This window comes from Elephantulus edwardii, unplaced genomic scaffold (genome assembly GCF_000299155.1).
Source record: "Elephantulus edwardii isolate Elephantulus edwardi_28Jun2011 unplaced genomic scaffold, EleEdw1.0 scaffold00046, whole genome shotgun sequence".
Classification (NCBI taxonomy): Eukaryota; Metazoa; Chordata; class Mammalia; order Macroscelidea; family Macroscelididae; genus Elephantulus; species Elephantulus edwardii.
The window spans coordinates 8,240,057-8,248,142 of NW_006399796.1; the positions used below are offsets into that span (position 1 = coordinate 8,240,057).

Consider the following 8,086-nt stretch of genomic DNA (forward strand, 5'->3'; position numbering starts at 1 on the left):
TTTTCTGTCTTGCTCAATGATCCTCTTGCCTTTATCTTGCTCAGCTGGCTTCTCTTCCCTGTACAAAACCACGGTCTCTACAGCAGGAGCCTTAAGAGGACCCCCTTCTACTTTCCTTATCTGTCTTCTGATTTCTGTAGTCTCTGCATGTACCTTCTCATAGCAATAGCCACAAAGAACATGCTTCTGTTTCAGGTAACCACATTCAGGACAAACATCTATAATATTCTTAACTTTAATAAGTTTCTGAGGGTTTCTTCTTCTGCACCAGTTAGCTTCAATTCTGCATCTGTTTTTTGGAGCTGCCATCCAAAAGATGCTATCCCAAAGACTAGAAATCTCCATACTTCACTGGTATCATTTGTTAGTCTTGCAACTATCGATGGCCCCTGGACTGCTAATGCTGGTTCCCAAGGAGGACTGGTAAGTCCTGGGAGGCTCTGCCGAGGTTTATGCTGCAACTGCTCCCAGCAGTTTCGGAGTGCTCTCAATGATGACGGACAACGTACAACAACCTGCAGTATTGTGGCTGACACCATCTTTTCCAGCCGGAAGACAACTCCAAGTAAAATCTTGATGAAGATTATTAAAAAGAGGCAGGCTAGAGAAGTAAATCAACTGGGAACTTCCAGAAATCCATATTGGATTTAGAAGAAGCCCTGGAATAAGGGATATCACTACTGATTAAAGATGGATCATGGCTAAAAACAGAGAATACCAGAAAGATGTTTACCTGTGTTTTATTGACTAGGCAAAGACATTCGGCTGTGTGGACTAAAATATATAACCAGTGGTGGTTGTTGTGTGTCTTCAAGTCAGAATTGACCCAGAGCTGACCCACCAGTGCGTTTTCAGGAGCAGTTAATTGCATAGGAGGAGATTGCAGCTGGTGGATCCAAACAGCATGCTTTCAGGATTGCAACAGAGCTTCTTACCAGTAGGTCACGAGGGTTATGGGTGGTATTAAGAATAATGGGAATTCTAGAACATTTACTTTGCTCACATAGAACCTGTACATAGATCAAAAAATAGTATCCTTTCTCCATACCTATTTAATCTGATGCTAAGCAAATTAATCAAGAAGCTGGACTCTTTGAAGAGAAATGTAGCATCAGGATCACAGAGAGACTCATCATTATGCATCTGCATTAAGCAGATGACACAACCTTGCTGAAAGTGAGGAAGACTTGAACCACTTGTTGAAGAAGATCTGGGAATGTGACCTTTGGTGTGGATTGCATCTCAGTTGCGAAAAAACAAAAAATCTTAACCACTAAGCAACATCAAAATAGATGTAGAAAAGATTGAAACTATCAAAAACTTTATCTTACTTGGATTCACAATTAACACCCTTTGGTACCAGGAGTCAGGAAATGAGATGCATTGCACTGGCAAAGTCTGCAGTTAGGGACCTCTCCAAATTATTGAGGAGTAATGATGTCAGTTTGAAGACTAAGGTACATCTGATTCAAGCCATAGTCTTTATGATCACATGCTGTGCATCTGAGAGCTAGACAGTGAATAAGGATGACAGAAAAAAAGTTTATGCTTTTGAGCTGTGGTGTTGAAGAAGAGCACTGAACATCCCACAGACAGCCAAGAGAGCAAACGGTTATTTCTTATAGAAGGCTCAGCCAGAGTGGTCTTTGGAGGCAAAGATGATGAGGCTTCATTTCACATATTTGGAGCATGTTGCTAAGAGGTGCTATCCCTTGAGAAAGGCATGATGCTTGGAAGGATGGGGTTTGGTGAAGTAGAGGATGACCTTCTACCAGGTGGTTCGACACAGTGATTGCCACAGTTCCGATGTCAGGAAATGTGAGGATGGCACAGGATAGGACAAGGTTTAGAGCTGTTATTCATAGGGTTGCTGTGGTTTATACTTAACTCGACAGCACCTGACAACAACTTCTAGGGCTCTACGTTTTGTATAGTACATTTATGGGAGCTCTTATGGTAAGAAGCCAGCACTGTGGTCCCAAAGGCATTCAAGCTGCTCTGTGGAAGAAGGATAGGCAGTCTTCTGCTGTGTGATTAACTGCCTCTGAAAACTTACTTGTGGGTCAGCTATGAGTCACTTTTGACAGCAAATAACACTATTTAGGCATGCTGTAGTCTGTCAAGGGTTTACATATATAATGAGTTTCTGTGACCCCCTAGAGTAGTATCAGTCATTGAGCACAAAGATTTTTTGATGTTTTGTGGTTTTCTTTCCACACTTGTTTTGTGTGCTTCAATTCTGATTCATAGCAACCCTGTAGACAGGGTTGACATTCCCCATTGAGTTTTCTAGACTGCAATCTTTCTGGAGACAGATCACTACTTTCTCTCGCAGACCTATTAAGTGGGTTCAAACCACGAATCTTTTGTTAGCAGCCAACTTATCAATCATTGGACCACCAGAGCTCCTATTTTTCATTCTAGAACCCGTCATAGAATTCTCACATGTTAATTCCAATGTGTAAAATTTATTAATTTTTTTTTTTAAAGAAAATCAACAGTTGAGTTCCTCAAGTTGAGTTCCTTGTTTAACTTCAAATATTAGCTAGCTTCGTTGTTTGGGCATAAATTTTATGTTGTTGAGTACCATGGAGTCAGAACTGACTCATAGCTGACCCTCAAGAGAGTTTTCAGAGGCAGTAAATCACATGAGAGGAGATTGCTGATCTTTCTTCCACAAAGCAGCTGGTAGATTAAAACTGTGTACTTTATAATAAATGTTATTCTTATGTGCTGTCGAGTCACCTGCAACCGTGTGTGCAGGAGCTCTGAAGCCTGCCCTGTCCTGAGCCAGTCTCCCTAATTCCGACACACCAGCCCCCATTGCCCCACTTACTGTATCAATACATTTCACCGGGGGTCTTCCTCTCCTATGAAGTCCCTCCACCCTTCTAAGCATGATGTCCTACCTACTCCAAGGACCGCTCCCTCCTGACCACGTGCCCAAAGTATGTGAGATGGAGCTTCAAAATCCTAGACTCCAAGAAGAAACTTGGTTTCACGCTAAGACCTGTTTGTGTTTTTTTTGTAGTCCATGGTATGTACAAGACTCTTATCCATCACCACAACTTAAAGGCATCAGTTTTCCTCCATCATCCTTCATAGTCTCCCTTACAAACTAAAACTCATTGCCATCAAATTAGAACCAACTCATAGTTGACCAGGGGGTTCAGTGGGTTTTCTGAAGTTATAAATCGCATAGAAGGAGATTGCCCATCTTTCTCCCTTAGATCAGCTGTTGCTTTCAAACCAGCAGAGAAGCACAGACTTTGGATTAACAGATCAACTCCCTAAAGACTACACTATCAAAAATTTCTAAGTATTTTAGTAGTTGTTGTGTATTGTTGAGTCAGAACAGACCCATAGCTGACCCTCTGGCAGATTTTCAGAGGCAGTTAATCACACAGGAAATTGCCCTCCCTTCTCCCACCAAGCAGCTGGTGGGACTTGAACCACATGCCTTCAGGATTGCACCGTAGCTTCTTGTTGCTAGGCCACCACAGCTCCCCCTTCAAAATTCCAGAAACTAGGTAGCATAGTTTCAGAGTCACTGAATTAGAATGTTGTTGTTGTTATGTGCCGTCGAGTTGTTTGCGACCCTATGTACAACAGCCCTAAATCGTGCTCTATCCTGTGCCAATCTCATTGCCCCCGACACACCCATCCCGAGTACCCCAGTCACTGAATCAATCCACCTCATAGAGGGTCTTCCCCTCCTGCGCTGTCCCTCTACTCTATCCAGCATGATATCCTTCTCCAAAGACCTGTCTCTCCTTAAAACATGTCCAAAGTATGTCAAGGCGAAGCCCCAGAATCCTTGCCTCCAAGGAGCAGCCTGATTTAACCCTCTATAGGATGAATCTGTTTGTTTTCTTGGCAGTCCATGGTACATTCAATACTCTTCTCCAGCACCACAGCTCAAAGGCATCAATTCTCCTTCTATCCTCCCTAATCATTGTCCAACTCTCTGATGCATAACAAGTGATTGCAAAAACCATGGTCTGTATCAGGCGGATCTTAGTCTCCAGAGAGACACTGTTGCTCTTGAGTATTTTGGAGAGGTCCCTAACTGTAGACTTTCCCATTGCAATACGTTTTTTGGTTTCCTGAAAAAACTGTTTTCACTGCCTCCTAACTTAGAGCAGTAGCTTATCAATTGGCAGAGATTTTAAGTACTAAGTGGATAATCTGTAAAATTCCATTATTGAAAAGTATGGTTCTACTGAAATTGATTACCATCTTAGTGTAAAAGGAAACATTAATTTTATTTATTCAATTTAAATCGTCTTGGGAGTTTGGGTACTGTTTCTATACCTTTTTTTCCCAGTTTGTTTCAAGAGTAGTAAAATTAATAAAATGTATTTGGGTACAATAAATAATTGTTTTTGTTAAAATCAATCATTTTACCGTATCTCCTACTGTGTACAGAATAAACATGAACTGGTACTGAAATGTTGTGAGGTAATAAATTATGCTACACCATATGTGTTTTTAAAATTCACCTTGCCTTAGAGTTGATTCTAACTCCTAGAAACATTCCATCTGGTTTCCAAGGCTGTAAATCTTAACAGGAGAAGACTGCTCATTGTTGTCCTACAGAGCCACTGGTTAATTCAAATTACTGGATAGCCACAGACTTTTTGCTTAGCAGTATAAAACCCTATAGACCAGGTGACCAGAGCTCCTTAAATGAATTGAAATTCAGCATATTAATGAAAAAGTCAGCTAGTTATGAAGAACTTAAATATATATAGAAGTTAAAGGGGTATATAAGTTAGATTTTGACATTTGTTGGTATGTTTTAACTCGTCAAATTCTTTTTTTAAAAGAAAATTTTTATTTTATACTACTCTATTTAAAAAGTTTATATACATTGTTTATCACATTTTCTTTTACCCACCCATCAGATTGTGTGACTATACAATTACTGCCCTGCCAGTTCTCACCCCTCTGCCCCTACCATTCTGGCCTTGAATCTCCATATAAGTTTTACTAGTGTTCTTTTTCTACAGTAATGATCTTATACAGTATTTGTGCTTATGGGACTAAGTTAGTTCACTTAGCATCATGCTCCCCAGTCCCTCCCAAGTTAAGTAATGATTTTAAAAATCATTGCTCCTGTATGCTGCATAATATTCCCTCATGTGAATGTACCATAATTTCTCAATCGATTCAGTAATGGTTGGACATATAGGCTGTTTCCATGTTCCTCTGATGGTGAATAATGCTACTATGAACAGTGATGCACAGGTCTCCATTTGTGCCTCAGTTCTCATTTTCTTGGGGTATATTCCAAGCAGTAGAATCTGTGTTCAGCTTTTTGAAGAAATGCCAAACTGCCTTCCAGAGTGGTTGTATCATTTTACAGTCCCAACCAAGAGTGTCTAAGAGTTCCTATCTCTCCACATCCTCTCCAACATTTATTACTTTGCCACTGTTACTGGGGTGAGATTGTATCTCATTGTGGTTTTGATTTCCATCTCTCATATTGCCAGTGATTTTGAACATTTTTTCATATGTCTGTTAGCCATCTGAAAATCTTCCTATATGTAAAGTCTTTCCAAGTCTTTTGCACGTTTTATAATTTGTATTAGCAGTCTTTTTTTGTGGAGGCCCTGAAGTATGTAAACTTTTGATATGAGACCCTTGTCTGAAAGGGTACTGACATAATTTTTTCCAGTCTGTAGGTTTTCTCTGTTGGAAAATGTTTTTGATGCACATGGCGACTTCATCTTTAGAAGATCCCATTCATCAATTTTATCCTCTCCTGACTGTACATTTCTGGCTGTATTTGGCAGTCTTTTTATGCCATAGACTAGGCCGTCTGAGCTTGATCCCAGTTTGTTTCTAATGAACTCTATGGTTTGGGGTTTCACTTTCAAAGTCTCTAATCAACCTTGAGTTGGTTTTTGTGTATAGTGTGAGTTGTGGATCCTGTTTCAGCGTTCTGCAGGTAGCAGTCTAGTCATTTCTGCATTTGATAGGTTTTATTTCCTTGTTGAAGATCGATAGATAGATAGATAGATAGATAGATAGATAGATAGATAGATAGATAGATATCGATCCATCCATCCATTTCTGGGTTCTCAGTTCTGTTCCATTGATCTGTGTTGATCTGTGTGCCCGTCATTGTACCATTACCATGCCATTTTGGTTACTACCACTGTGTATTAACTTTTGAGGTCAGTTTTGCCTCCCACTTCATTTTTGTTTCTTGGGAATGTTTATTTGGGATCTCTTTCCTCTCCAAATAAACTTGACAATTTCCTTTTCTATGTCCTTGAAAAATGAATTTGGCATTTGTATTGAGATTGTATTGATTTAGATTGCCTTTGGAAGGATGTCATTTTCACAATATTGCGTTTTCCTATCCATGAACAGGAAACATTTTTCCATTTACTGAGATCTTTTATTGTGTCTTAAGACTTAGAACAGTGTAAAAAAAGTTAAAAAGGGTTAGTTTCAAAATTTATAGAACTTAGAAGAAAATATTTTTCCATTTAAAATGTTCATGATCTTTATGAAAGAGAGCTTTATGGCAAAAATAAAAAAATCCTTTGGTTTCAGGTTGATTGAGCTTTTTAATGCTTCCAGTGATTGGGTTCTTTTTAATGCTGTCTCCCACCTGTTGGAATATATGTAGGATATAAATATGGTCTACGTTACTTCTTTCCTATAACAATTATTACTTATATTTTTGGTATAAATCTAGAGTTAATCAATTAAATTCATGTTGCACAGTGTTTAGAAATAGTCTGTTTTCTTCTTCTTGTTGTTGGTTGCCATCTGCTCCGTGACACATGACCATTCCACATCTTCAGAGTAGAACTGCTCCACTGGGTTTTCTTGGCTGTGATCTCCCATTTTACTGAGCCACTAGGTAGATTTAGACCATTAAGTTAGCCTCTATCAAATATTGTTTCCATTTGGTGGGTCTGTTGCTTAGGAAATAAAAGAATTGTTTCCACTGTGACAGAGCCATACTAAAGCCCCAGTTTTATTTGTTTCAAAGCTTGTAAACTTTTTTATTATACATTTTTATTATTGCTGCTAATAACTCTAGTGTTAGGTCCAATTCATGATGATCATAAACAGAATAGAACAAAACACTGCCTAGTCCTGCACCATCTTTCACATTGCTTTAGTTGAGCTTATTCAAACCACTGTGGCTGTCTGTCTCGTTCAGAGTCCTTCTTGTTGACACTCTGCTTGACAAAGCATGACGTCCTTCTTCAAGAACTGGTACTGCCTGTTAAGATTTCCAAAGTATATGAGATAAAGTTCCAACATCTTTATTTCAAAGGAGCATTCTAATTGCATTTCTTTTAAGACAAATTTTTCGTTCTGACAGTCCATAGAGTATTTTTCCCTGCCAACGCTTATATGTACATATGAAGTGATTGAAAGTACTATGGCTTGAGTTAGGCACACCTTAGTCCTCAAAATGACTTCTTTGCATTTTGACACTTTAAAGAGGTATTTTTGCAGCAGCTTTCCCCAGTACAATATCATTTAATTTCATGACTGCTGTTTCCATGGGAATTGGTTGTGGATATAAATAAAATGACATCTTTACCACAATATTTTCTGCATTTATTAAGATGTTGTTCACTGGTTGAATGTGAAGATTCTGTTTGTTCTTTTTGTTGAAGTGTAATAATTCATACTGAAAGCTGCAACCTTTGATCCTCATTTAATAAGTACTTGGTACTTGAATTCCTCTTTCACTTTCAGTGAGCAAAATTGCATTATCTACATATTGTAAGTTGTTGATAAATCTTATTTCAGACCTTATGTCATGTTCTTCATGTAGTCCAACATGTTCATTATGTGCTCAGCATACAGATGAGTAAGTGACAATACTGATGCACGTCTTTCCCGCTCAGTGTTCCTTTGTCCTGTTCAAATGACAGCCCATTGGTCCATGGGCATATTTTCATGAACATATTTAAATTCAAGCTAAAGCTGAGGAAAATTAAACCAAATCCGAGGCAACCAAAATATGACTTTGAGTCTATCCCACCTGAATTTCAGAACCATCTCAGGAACAGATTTGAGGCTTTGAACACTAATGAACGAAGGCCAG

The 8,086-nt window shown here is 38.9% G+C and overlaps 1 protein-coding gene and 1 pseudogene across 1 annotated transcript in view; one reads left to right on the forward strand and one right to left on the reverse strand.

Moving 5' to 3' along the window:
- Positions 1-8,086, forward strand: part of SNX2 (sorting nexin 2) — an 86,194-nt gene that overhangs the window by 66,090 nt on the left and 12,018 nt on the right. The window lies entirely within an intron of this gene.
- On the reverse strand, positions 7-539 carry LOC102859944 (annotated as a pseudogene).